The sequence below is a fragment of the Bidens hawaiensis genome, unplaced genomic scaffold, assembly GCF_021521415.1.
Source record: "Bidens hawaiensis isolate Kalapana, Puna unplaced genomic scaffold, B.hawaiensis_p1.1 tig00001087_1, whole genome shotgun sequence".
NCBI classification, from domain to species: Eukaryota; Viridiplantae; Streptophyta; class Magnoliopsida; order Asterales; family Asteraceae; genus Bidens; species Bidens hawaiensis.
In genome coordinates, this window is record NW_027491062.1 from 558,913 (window position 1) to 572,827 (window position 13,915).

The following is a 13,915-nucleotide window of genomic DNA, read 5'->3' on the forward strand; positions in this document are numbered from 1 at the left end:
TATCGGTATTTATGTCATCTGACTTGACCCAGACCAAAAATTTGGATGTCGAGTTAAAAAACATCCTAGCATCAAAAAACCAATCTCACAAGCAAAAAAAAAATCCGATAAATACACTTACAAATATCTAAGATCAAATTTGATTGAAAATATATTTACTAAATTTAAAGACAATACACGTGACAGCGTAGGAAAAAGTTCTTGAACTAGTGATATCAAGATGTTGAATTAATATTTATATTTCTTAAATGTTAAGAGTTTAAGTCTAATGATGAAACAAAAAGTAAATTTTAGAAACACTTGGATAAAAGAATTTCTCAAAAGTTTTAACAAAAAAATCTTCTCACCGTCTTTCAAATAAGTCATTTTTTTTATTTTTATAATAACCTTCCATGTGTTATGAATACATTATAATATGATCACTCTTCATAACTCCATCAATTTGTTACCCTTGTATTAATGTAAAATCCTTTTATATATATATATATATATATATGTATGTATGTATGTATGTATGTATGTATGTATGTATGTATGTATGTGTGTGTGTGTGTGGTATTTGATTGAATACGTCAATAAAAATGAGTTATTTCAGTACCCCTTTCTCTCCATAAACTCTATAATCCATGTTCTTAGAACATTCCCAACTCATCCCCTAAATTTATATAAAGAGAGTTTGTAAATTGTAGGGTGAGTTTTTGAATGGTCGTAAGTGTAAATTATAAGGTGTAAAGAGAAAAGATACTATTTTTTTTGTAAATTTGGGGAAACTTTGTTTGTCTCTATTTAATTTTTAATATTTGTTGAATTAGTTGTATAAGAGAGAGAAAACGGTAATGATAAAGATATAAAAAAATATTATTTAATTAATCAAGAGAGAGAAATGTATTGCAATTATAAAGATGGAGATGGGAGACGGGTTGGGAATATGGATGAGCATTTTGTCACATATATCCGTACTCGTACATGTACCGTACTCTTACCCGTACCGATTTAGCTTATTCGGTACAGGTATTGGTACTCATTTTTGTTGAATTTAGGTACATGTATAATCGGGTACAGGTACGTGTACAATACGGGTACATTTGGTATTTTGTACATGTTTGGATTGAGATTCTTCATATTTAATTATATAAAATAAATTCTCCAACCATGTTATTATTGAACAAGTATCAAACGTCTCTTCAAAATTAAATAATATAACATCCAAGACTTGAACCAACAAACAACTCACATAAAATTAGCGACCAAATAAGGGTTCTTCAATACTTTACATAATATATATGGCAGCATGCTATGATGTTACATATTGTATAATATAATTTTATGATATACCTTGTGTTCAATATGTTAGGCTGTGTGTAGTGGGCGATTTGTTGGGGTCAACAGGGGCGATTTTCAAGTGGAACACCGCCCCCCCCCCCCCCCCCCGGGCTACAAAAGGGGCGATTTGATGGGGGCGACAAATTCTTGTCCGGCGATTTGGTGTGGAGAATATTATTAATTTAATATGTTGTGTTATATATATATATATATATATATATATATATATATATATTACTATTTGTAGCCCCTACACTATTACACCCCAAAAATAAAAACCACCCTTTGCTGACTGGGCGTTACATGACGCAAAACGCCCCATTTTGTAGCCTCCACTACACATAGCCTTATCTATCATATATGCTATTAAATACTAGCTAAATGTACGCGCAATGCGACGGGGTGCACGTTCAACTCGACATTGAATACACAGTCGTTGTCAGTACATAAGCCATCTGCTGATGGTGTGCACGTAGACCAAAATTTGACGTGTAGCTCGTGCAAGGCCGGTTGCGTGTAACCAAAGGTTGAACACGTGTAACCGGACCGGAAAGCACGTTACCGAAATTAAAACATGCTTAATCAACACCAGTTGTGTAATTCATGCCGATTACAAGCGTGGGGTTGAGCGCTTACCAAGATTGGACTATGTGCGTTACGTGGTGCTGGACAAGCGTTTATCGGCCCTGTTACATGTAAACAAGAACATATACGTAACCAATGACGAAAATCAAGAAGCAAATCTGAAATATACAATAATTTCAAATAAATTAGTTTTTAAACAAACTTGTTTTGGCCAAGAACCGTTCCGACTCGACAACATTCTTACCTGGCCCCTTTCTAATCGAACTTGTACCGACCCAAACCTTATTAACCCTTTTTTGTATTGACTCATTCCAACCTATATCCAGTTTTATAATTAATTCGGGCTCGCCGACTCGACATGTTGTCGGTTGTAAATGTTAATCACGTAACATGTTAATTTTTTAAAACTAAAAAACTATAGCAATATCATATGCAAATTAAAGAGAATATAATTCTCGTTTCTATGCGTGTAACTATTTTTTAAATTTAACAAAAAATGAGTTAAGTTGAAGGACCAAAGTTGTAAGTGTATTTGGAAAGATTAGTTTACGTAATACTTGTGAAATACTTGTGTGTAAAGACTTAATTGCCCCTAATAACTATATTTTAGATGCAATGTGTGTTGTACATAAAACAATGAGTTTGGTATCTCTTAAAATTTAAGAGGTCCCTAACTCATGTTTTATTTATATTATAGATTATAGATAACAAAAAATGAATGAAGTTGAAGGACCAAAGTTGTAAGTATATTTGGAAATATTAGTTTACGTAATACTTGTGTGTAAAGGCTTAATTGCCCATAATAACTATATTTTAGATGCAATGTGTGTTGTACATAAAGTAATGAGTTTTGTATCTCTTAAAATTTAAGAGGTCCAAAACTCATGCTTTATATATAGTATAGATAACATATTAAAGTAAGTTCTTGAGAAGTTTTTTTGTAAAGAAAATTTGTGACATGATAATGGTTTTATGTATAGGAAATTATGTTATTATAGATATGAATGTCATGCTTAACTTCAATTAAGACGATTTCATGTTTAGAAAAACATGAATATTAATATAGAAACGAATTAAATAAAACTTTTAAAAAATGTATTTTTCGTCTTGTCATAAGATGATAGTTATAATTCGTATTTTGTACTTCACTAAACGTAATACGTTTAGGAAACGAAAATTACAAATGGATTTTGATGGAACTATAAAAGATGAATGCCATGTTGGCGAGTAACGTGGCTCTTGACTTTTGTATTACACACACATAAAACTGAATAAGAACTCTCTAATTTTCTCCACTTCTTCAATCTAATTTTCTTATGATTATATGTATATGATATAACTATTAGGTCGTTGTTTCACGACACCATATATATTATCGGAGATCGATAGGGCCGTTATAAATGGTGACTTTTTATCTTTTCTATCTCTAAATTATGTTTAAGGAAATGAAATTATGAAACAAATTCTATTATTTTAACAGGTGGGAATGACTTCGAGTCGGGTTGTTTTTTCTCTTTTCTCTATATTTTTTAATCTTTTTAATAGCAAAATGATGAATAGTTGGATCATTTTGACAAATACATTAGTCTTTTGTTCAAAAAACAGAATATGGTGATCCTCTGTTCCCTTACCTCAACCAAGAACAAATTACTCCAGGCAAAAATCCAATTCACATACGGCCTCTCATAAAAGAAGTTATTGTCTATCGTTGGACCCGGGACCAATTGACTGTTGGGTTTTCTCTCTGTATTACCCTTTATATCTATTTTACACTCAGGTGTTTTATATAGGGATGCAAACGTTAAATGAGCCCGAGCTCAAGCCTAAAAGTAAATCATTTAATAAAAGGGTATGAGCTTCATTGTCGAGCTTGAGCTGGTTTCTCAAGCCTAAACGAGGTTGTCATTTTTATATCTGTTAATTAGTTTATAATACATTAATACAATTATATTTTCCTAGTTCTTAAATTTTAAATTATTTTCTGCAAATAATGGTGGTGATATTTCAAGGGGTCGTTGTCAAATTTACGAGAATGGGCTCGGATGAAAATGCATATATATATTTAAAATATTATGATGGACGAATGCACTAATCCCAACATACTAAGTACGACCCTAGTCATCATATCATCATTACCCACCCATACCCAGCTACAAAACCGTCCCTTCCTTGTCGTACAATCTAGTTCGGAACATTTTTCAACGAAAATTCATCTTCCTCTCTTATCCAAAAACATGCGTTGAGGTGTTCTTGCAATACATACCATTTGGTATATTATATATCTTTGATTTGATTTATCATTCAAAAAGCTCTAATTAGTTATGAAATCTTTTGCTACGAAAACTCGTTTCAAGCTATCCAAGGATAATAAGTTATTCTTGATGGAAAAACAAGCCAAAAAAACCTTATCCAAGGATAATAAGTTATTAATAACCAACAGGAGGTTCAGAATGATTAACTACTTATAAACACATTCTTTAAATACGACTAGGGGCGTAGCTTTTATAAGGCAAGGGGTGCCCTGGCCCCTCCGTTTTTCGCTCAGTAGTGTAAAGTTATTCTTTTTCGGCCGAAAATTTTTATACATAGTTTAAATTTACCCGTTTTTGACCGAAATTTTGAGCCCGGCCCCCTCGATTTTTTGCTCGGTAGTGTAAATTTATCCACTTTTTGCCCAAAAATTTGTATACATAGTGTAAATTTACCCATTTCCGATCGAAAATTTGAGCCCCACCTCCTTTTTTTCGCTCGGCAATGTAAATTTATCATTTTTCAGCCGAAAATTTTTTTTTACATGGTATAAAATCACCTATTTCCGACCGAAATTTTGAACCCGCCCCCCTCTAGTCTATGAACTTTTTTATAAATATTGAGTCCGGCCCCCTCGACGTGTATGTCCAAACTTCGCCACTGAATACGACACGTAAGCTCAAATAATTTAAGGGTTTTTTAATTATTTTATATTACTGATAATCAGCTACAGCATTTTTTAGAATTTAAAACATATTTTGAACTTTTTAAAAAGTTGAAAAATAACATGATGGTGGTGTTATATTATTTATTGGTTTTAATACTGTTAATTGTATTATTATTGTTATACTAAGTATAAAACAAAAAACAAATATATATTAAATCAACCGACACGTAATATTAAAAAAAAAAAGCAGCATGTCATAATTTATGGTTTTGGGGTAAAATATTTATTTTTTATTAACAAAACTAAGTTCGTTAAGTGTATAGCTAAGTTCCATAATTAGTTAATTACTAGACTAGAACTAGAATAAAACATTTAGTGTAATATTAAAAAAAAGCAGCATGTCATAACTTATGGTTTTGGGGTAAAATATTTATTTTTCATTAATTAACAAAACTAATTAGTTTGTTAGTGTATAGCTAAGTTTCAAAATTAGTTAATTACTACAAGTAGAATAAAGCATTTAGTGTTGGTATAGGATTTATACTTATAAAATCCTATAATTCAAACTCATACTCAGATTGTATAAGTCTAGGACGGCCGCACCAAAATATTTTTCAATTCAATTTGTTGTCGGCTGATGAATTGTCAATCAATGAGCTCATGGTTTTTTATTTCACCTGACGAGTTGCTCATTCAAACAAAACACATCGTGATAGAGAATGTATCCATCTTCTTATAAAAAGATATTGTTTTCGTTCTCAATAGATGTGGGATATTACACATATAATATATGGAATAGTAAACAAATTTAAAAAAGTGTTGAATGGTCCTATTCCGATTTTTATTTTGTTAGAATTGATGCTATAATGTAAGAGTTGATTTGTGGAACACAAATTAACTAGAGGTCAAAAATATCGCTTTCAAATATAGATTATTCTTGCAACACTTAAGTCACTTTCTCTTACTCTAAATTAATAATTATATTTGACATGACCTAAAAAGGTCATTTAACTATTCATTTAATTTCTATTTATTTTTTTTTTAAAATGACTTTTCATGTGTAAAGTCACTGTACTCTTTAGATTTTGAGAGCCTCTTTGTCTTGTTCAGGCCTGTCAGACTATGTTTTCTAACCGGGCATACGCTGGCTTCAGAGTTTGGCTTGGGCGTTTACACGAAAAACTATACCGTCAGTTGCCACTTGACAGTCGTTGTGCCACCACCAAAGCATAACTCTCTGGGGCAACGCACGATGGTATGAAAACCAGGGTGAGCTCGGGATTCAAACAGACAACATCGCATGGCCTAGCTTAAATTCATTTCCATAATCCCACCAAAAGTGACACTAGTGTGATCGAACTTAGGTATCCATTAGAGAACCCCAAGCCTTTCTACAACTAGGCTACAAGTGAGGATTTATTATGCACTCAAATGAGCTACTAATATTTTACCAGCTAGCGGGGACATCACCAGCGTGATACATCCTTGTCTAATTAGGTTTCTGGCATAGTTTTCGAACGCTTAAATCATTAATTTCCATGTTCCCCACCAAAAGTGACACGAGTGGGATCGAACTTAGATATCCATTGGAGAACCCAAGCCTTCCTACAACTATGCCACAAGTGGGGATTAATTATGCACTCAAATGAGCTACTAATCTTTTACCAACTAGCGGGGACATCACCTGTATGATACATTCCTGTCTAATTAGGTTGCTGGTATAGTTTTCGAACCGTTAGAAAATTCAGTACTATCAGTGATGGACTTGTTTATACCCATGGTCAATTGTGAGTTTTAAATTTTAAACTCTTTATTATAACCTAGCGGCTTTTCAATTTCTATCGCTCTATTTTAATATATTATGATCTAACTAAAACTTCTTATTTTATATTGTAGGAAATAAAAATAGTTATTTTCTTGTTGATGAGGATGATGATAATAATGAATTTAATCTTTTAAGTGATTGCGAGCTTGATTCATTCAACACTTAAGTGTCATAAACCTTTATAGACAATTTATTTAAAAGAAATGTTGGAAATTGATTTTTGATTATTGAGTTATGTTGTTTTGGATTATTAATTGAGTAAATTATATTCTAAAAACAATTTTAAACCGGTCGGTATTACTGATTGTACCGTTTCGAGACTGATCCTGTACGGTTTTATACCGGTTTTTTAAACATTGAGATAGATAGTGTCATAAATTAGTAAGAATAGCCCACAAAGAAGGTTAGACGCAACTATTGCATGTTGTATAAAAGGAATTGCAACCGGAAATGAAAAGAAAATATGAAGAAGTGACTAGCTAGCTTTTTTATATTATTACAGTACTGAGCCACAATAATTCTGTTCCTGGATTGTTTATTCTTCCAAACTACAGTCTCTTTACCATGATACCAAACAATGTTTGGACTAAAACCAGAATATTTAATACTATTGCAAGTTGTGGTCTTTTGCATGTTGAAGAGCAAGTCCAAGGAGTGTAGTGTACTAGTCAGCAGGAAAAGAATTTGGTGACATCTCTATGGCCAAAGGTTATGCATATTAATTATCATAATAATATCAAACAATTTATTTTAGATAGCGTGTCATTGTGTCAAGTCATATCTTTTTTAATATTTTGAAACGTACCTCTTGTATTTAGATTTATTACCTTTGTTCTTTTGGCTCCATTCCCTTCTTCCATCCACTAAATACCCTTTGTTTCTCCTCCTCTCTCTCTCTCTCTCTCTCTCATCTCCTTTACCTTTTGCAAGCTACAGAAGCTACTCATCAATTTTCAGGTCTGTCTCTAATTCCCCCCCCCCCCTCAAATTAGGGTTTCCTAGATGTTTCTTTATTGAGGTTGAAACTTCTTTATATAAAGCTCTTTTCTCTTATCTTGAATTGAAAATAAACCATGGTTGCAAAAAGTCGTCTCTAGACGCCGAGTACTAGACGAGTAATCGATCCATGAGTACTCAATGAGTAATTCCAGAGTACTTTGTGACTAGAAAGGGTAATCATAACTCTCAGTCGACCGGCCTAGCACTGCCTAACGACTTCTGCAACCAATGATCAATCAAAAGACTCTTTGAACACAAGAGAGAAGAAAAAAAAAATGCTTGAGTTTTTTTTGATCTTTTGTGATCTTAAGATGAAAGAGACATAGTTGGCTAATAATTCAATAGAACCTATAATCACATGAAGCTCCTTATGTTTGTTTCCTTTTGGGTAATAATTCTCTTTTCTGTCTTTACTTGCAAAGTTTGGAAGTGTGTGATCTACTAGGGTTTTCTCTTCTTTAATTCTGTGAGAGTATAATAAATACTTTTAAGTTAATACAATGAAGCATTATGTTGAATAATTTGACAAATGTCTCAGATCTCATGCCTAAAACAAAATTCCAATCTGAGAGAGAGAGAGAGAGATGTGTTTAGATTACTCTGATGACTTATCATAGTAATATTAGTTCAACCAATCAGAATCTGAACAACTATTACATGTGGAGTTGAGCAGCTTTTAAGTATGCATGTTCGTATACAGGTCAGAAGTGGAGAGAGAGAGAGAGAGAGAGAGAGAGAGAGATTGGGGCTTTTGATTTGGGAAATTCTGTAATTGACTGATGTGGAAAACTTTGATTCATCAGTTCTGGGTCTCCTAGAAGCAAATATATCCTGCAAGCAATCTAATCTACTGAATATTCAAATTCTCATACATGTGTGCAGGCAAACACACAACACACTACTAATCAAGGCCATCCTTCATTGAGCATTTAATGATTAACTTAAGCTGTTCTGTGTCTATATGAAACCACACTCAGAATATAACTCCAATTTATTGATATGACAAATATATTGATACTAAAGAGTCTACTTTTGATTTAAAAACCTGCATATAGTAGGCTACACAAAATATTCTTGATTGATTTAATGTAAATCTACTATTAATCTATAAGAAAAATAGTTTTTCTTCTTAAAGTTTAAACTTATTTGAATTTCAAAAGTCAGGTACAAACCTACTAGGAAAAACTGAAGCACTATAAATAAGATCATCAAACTTAATTATATTGTTTAAGAACCATTACAATCTACAAGTAGCTAGTATAAATATTAGACGAAAAACAAAACCCTAATTTTGATGGGCTAATCTAATGAGTCTAACCCTTATTACGGCTAACATTAGTATATTCTAACACTAAAACAATATCGGATAACATTGCAATTGTTACGCATAATAAAATATATAGTTATTTGAACAACAACTTATACACTCTCTATATTACTGCATAATAAAATATGTATTCAACAGATATTCAGAAGAGAGGGATAATGTCTTCATCAAACTCTTACAACTCTCCGTGTGCTGCTTGCAAGTTCTTGAGGAGAAAGTGCATGCCTGGTTGCATATTTGCACCCTACTTTCCGCCCGAGGAGCCGCAAAAATTCGCAAATGTTCACAAAATTTTTGGTGCCAGCAATGTCACCAAGCTTCTCAATGACATCCTGCCTCACCAAAGAGAAGATGCAGTGAATTCACTTGCATACGAAGCCGAGGCTCGCGTTAGGGATCCTGTTTACGGGTGTGTTGGAGCCATCTCTTTTCTTCAAAGACAAGTTGATAGGCTTCAAAAGGAGCTTGATGCTGCCAATGCTGATTTGATCAGATATTATAATGAGGCTCCTACTGGCTTGCCTCATTTGAGTTCAATTCAACCAATTACACCACCACAAAGATCCATGGGTCATTATTCTACTAGGAGGTTTGGAGATGTTGATGGTGGTGATGGTGGTGGTGGTGATGGATTCTACCAATCACCACCTTCTTATCCTTACCCTTATGCTAATCACCATCAATGGAACCCATCTGGATCAGGTGGAAATTTAGGTGGTGGTGGTGGAGGACAAGGTAACATGTGAAATTCTTCTTTCACATAATTATAAAACCATATTTTGGGTATGTATTCAACAACATATTTACTATTTATATTTGAGACAATGTGGTTTACTAGCTGAACTCTATGGCTGGCTAAGCTATGATATGTGTGTGAGTGTATATCATCACATGCGAGTCATCTAGACCACCAATCCCTACTCCTCCCCATAATCATCATAATTATTTATAATATTACTTTCGGTGGTCTTAAGATTGAACATTGGGATCCTTTTTTTCTTTCTAATGCTAGCAACTTTCTTGTGTTGAGTTTTTTTTTGTTGGTTTCATCAATAGTTTAGGGTTTTTAGGGCTTTAAGTTGCATATTATTGAAAGATATCATTTCAGAGATCAAAATTACTTTTATACAAACTGTGTACAAATATATATATAATATCATACGTACATAAACACTCATACATAAATATATGCATATATGTTGTCACGTTCTAACTACTCAATTTTGGTACATATAGTTTCTTTCTATCAACATGATTATTCGCGGATTATACACCTTTCATTAAAACAATTTTAAAAAATATCTAATATTTAAAGTTTGAAGGTTATAATGAAGATAGCTATGGTAAAATTTTTATCAATCGTATGTTTTGTTATTGACGTGGATCATTAATTGTACAAAACGGAGTCGTCAGACTTATGGTATGGTATGTTGTGGTCAGATGGTTTTTCTTTAAGGGTTTCCTCTTGATGATATCCATGTTTCAAATCATTTGAGCGTCGAACTTGACGGTTGAAATTGATCTATCTCAAGGCTCGAGCTCGGGTATTTACTTACTGCGTATTCAAAACATCGTAAAAAAAAATTATACACAACGGAATCATTAATCATGAAAATAAGAGTCTAGCTAGTGGATGCATGTATATACCATATATATAATTCTCAAATTATTTTGAAAAATGCAAAACTAATTTAAACTAAAAAAATGAAACTTATTAAAAGAACGTACTAAAGAAAATAAATTAAAAAACCTTATAACTATAAGATTAATTAAAGAAGGATTCTCTTGAAGTAGAGGGTCTACGACTGAGTCCCCCCATTAGCCACTAACTAGTAAATATTCTCACTTTTAAGCTTCATCGGTGTTGTTCTGTTTGCACCACCTTCTCCTTTAACTCAGACTTTATTATTTTAATTGATTAATAATTAGGCCAATGGTTGCTAAAGTTCCCATGAAAACAATTTTATTTTGTAACAGAAAAGTCAGCAAATATACGATGTATAAAAGCATGCACCAAAGAGGAAAAGTCCATATTCTGATTCTCATATGAGATTATATTTGCTTAATTAGGCAGTTGATAATTGCTACAAGATGAATGAACTAAAATCACAAAATTCTCTCTCAACTTATACATCTTTTGTTCAAAATTGGTTTCACAATTTTGAAAAATAAAAGCCCAAATTCATACTTCATATATATAAGTTTCAAGATTTGTCGAAAGATATATGGATTTTATGTTCGCATTCAAAAGGTTTAGGATGGTAAATAACGATAACTGGATTCGAGTAAATCTCAAATTCTTATTTAAGTACATCTCCTTACACGATGGTAAATATGAATATCGAAGATATGCATCAAACTGCTTAAAGATTGAATATGATACTCTAACAACATAAACAAGTCTATTATTTATTGATCAATGAGGAGAGAACTCAACACGTACAACGTCAATATTTTAGAGCTCAAAAGTTTGTAACCATTGTGAGACTAGCCTACGTGATAGAGGTGCAAGTCTCTTAGCTAGGTGGGAGGTTTTGGGTTCAATCTAGGGCAACTGTTGTAGTTTAGGAGTGAGTCGGATTAGAGGTAACATTTCTCGTTAAAAAAAAACACATTACGCATGTAGCCAAGACCAAATAAAGTTCTAGAAAGTGGTTCCTTGTTCGTGGTTTGCCCACTATTGTGAATGGTTCACTTGTACATATCTTTACCTTATTATTTTTTTGAGTTGAGAAAGCTTATGTTTTTTTCTTAAGAAACTAGTTTTTATGGTTTTATGATATATTACACCCATGCAAATGTATGCATAAGTGGTTGTAAGAGTTGTTCCATCTCCAAAAGTTTAAACAATATATATTGTGTCTTAAATGGTTCATAGCCAAAGAGAGATATGTTTCATTTTTGAGAACTTAGTGATAAGGGTATAGATTTTTTAGAGGATGATAGAAGAAGATGTATCACCACTATGAAAATGGTCATGTGTTGATTATACCAATAAAGAGATTATGTAAGGCGAACCCGTAGAGACTAGTAAGCTAAGAAGGAAATTTGTGAATTCTAATTTGTAGAGATCAATTCTAATTAAATGACAACCATGTAAACTTAATTTACATATACGTCCATCATAAGCGACTATGAGAGGAAAGATTAGCACAAAGTTATATAGTTGTAGAGTTTCTGGAGCACTAATTAGCAAGTACAAAATCGCCATGGTTTCGTACTTAAAGTTTCAAGTTATTTGAGTTTTCTATTCAATATCGTTTTCCTTGTTTCGTATCACGTGTGTTAGTTGATGTTTGTTTTCCTCTATACGTTTTTATTTACTCCACACTTGCGAAGTAGATTCAGTGTACTTTTGCCGGCCTATGATACAAACCCTTGAAACTCTTTAACCCACAACTATAAATATGGTTATTTTTCAGTTAATCAAAAAACAATACAAATTAAAAACTAAAATTAGAAAGAAAAAAAAACCCATAAATAATCTTAAATTTTAAAAAGCCAGTATTAAATAATCCGCTATTTTAAATTGGTTATATTATTCAATAACTTTTATTATTAATGATCTTCCTAACGGCATATAGGAATGAACTTCGTATCAAACTGGTATCATCCTGATCTTAATTATCCCAAAATCTTGGTATTAGTACCAAAAATCTTGGTTCGATACTGGTACCGAAGACAAAATTCAGGAAATACGGTACTGGACCATACCGATCCCGAAACATTAAAAGGTCGGTACCCATACCTGTTTGCTCATCCCTAAAGGTACATTTCCCGACCTGTGCGGGTATGAAAAATATCAAGAACGTTTAATCAAGACTGAAGATTTTGACCGGTTATTGAAGATGGTTTCCTCCTTCGCCGTCCATGATTTGCGTGAAACATTGTGTTAACCCACTCGGTTGACATTGTTGTTTTGGTTCACTTGGATGTTTGAATTCATGATTTGGAAGTATGCATTTTTAAAATACAAAGGATGATAGCATGTTGTGTAAATTTTTGTAAGTTTTCAAATGAGTATTTATAGTGTTAAGAATAGATATTAAATTATTATTAAACAAAATTAAACTTCCACTAGCAAGTTCATTTTTTTAACGGCAAAAATTCTATTTTTACCTTACAGTTGCAAGGATTTAAAACTACATCCACTCGTTTCATCATACTACTAGACTAATAAATAATGAGAAACTAAAGAGAGAAGACGGTGTTCCAGGACATCACTAAACCACATGAGCTCGTATAAAACGAGCTAGATGCCCCACCCACCCTAAGTGATGTTCCTTATATGTTCATAGTGAATTTCAACATCACTTTCCATATGTACACAAGTCTGATCAGGTTTCATTGAAACCATAAATTAGATCAAATTGAGGTATGCCTCAATTTCTTCCCATGTAAGGATTTTTCAGCTTTTTCAACCGCCTCCCTCCCTCAGGCAGGCCCCACCGTACCTTTTTGCTGGACAACGCATGCACTAATGCAGGCATGAAGAAGGTTTGTGGAAATTCTCAAAACAATAATTTTAGCTAGGGTTACAGTGTAGGTTTCATCCATCCAACTAAAGGACACCATCCAATTTAAACCAAGTACTGCACGTGCATGTGCTTATGTTTTTATCATTTATTCTTTTATAATTTATTCACACTTTTGACTAGCATGGTCCTTGAGGTTTCTTCTTGTTTTAAGCTCTTCAAAATGACTGATTTTGTAAGCAGTCACTGTTTTATTAGAATGGTGTAAAAGTAATTTGGTTGAAATGTTGAATAGCTTGATTTAGTAACTTCACTATTTAAGCATTATGTTAATTAAAAAAATTGAATTCAAAATCTTTTTGGATTCAATATTTATGAATTGTTTAAAACATCAACAAGATTTTATTTTATATATTTTCTATATTTACATTAGAAATTAGAAAAGAACGCTTTAATTCCATTCA

At 32.6% G+C, this 13,915-nt stretch overlaps 1 pseudogene; it reads left to right on the forward strand.

Annotated features, from left to right (window-relative positions):
• The first annotated feature begins 9,126 nt into the window (after positions 1–9,126).
• LOC143556998 (LOB domain-containing protein 25 pseudogene) lies at positions 9,127–10,101 on the forward strand (annotated as a pseudogene).
• The last annotated feature ends 3,814 nt before the right edge of the window (positions 10,102–13,915 follow it).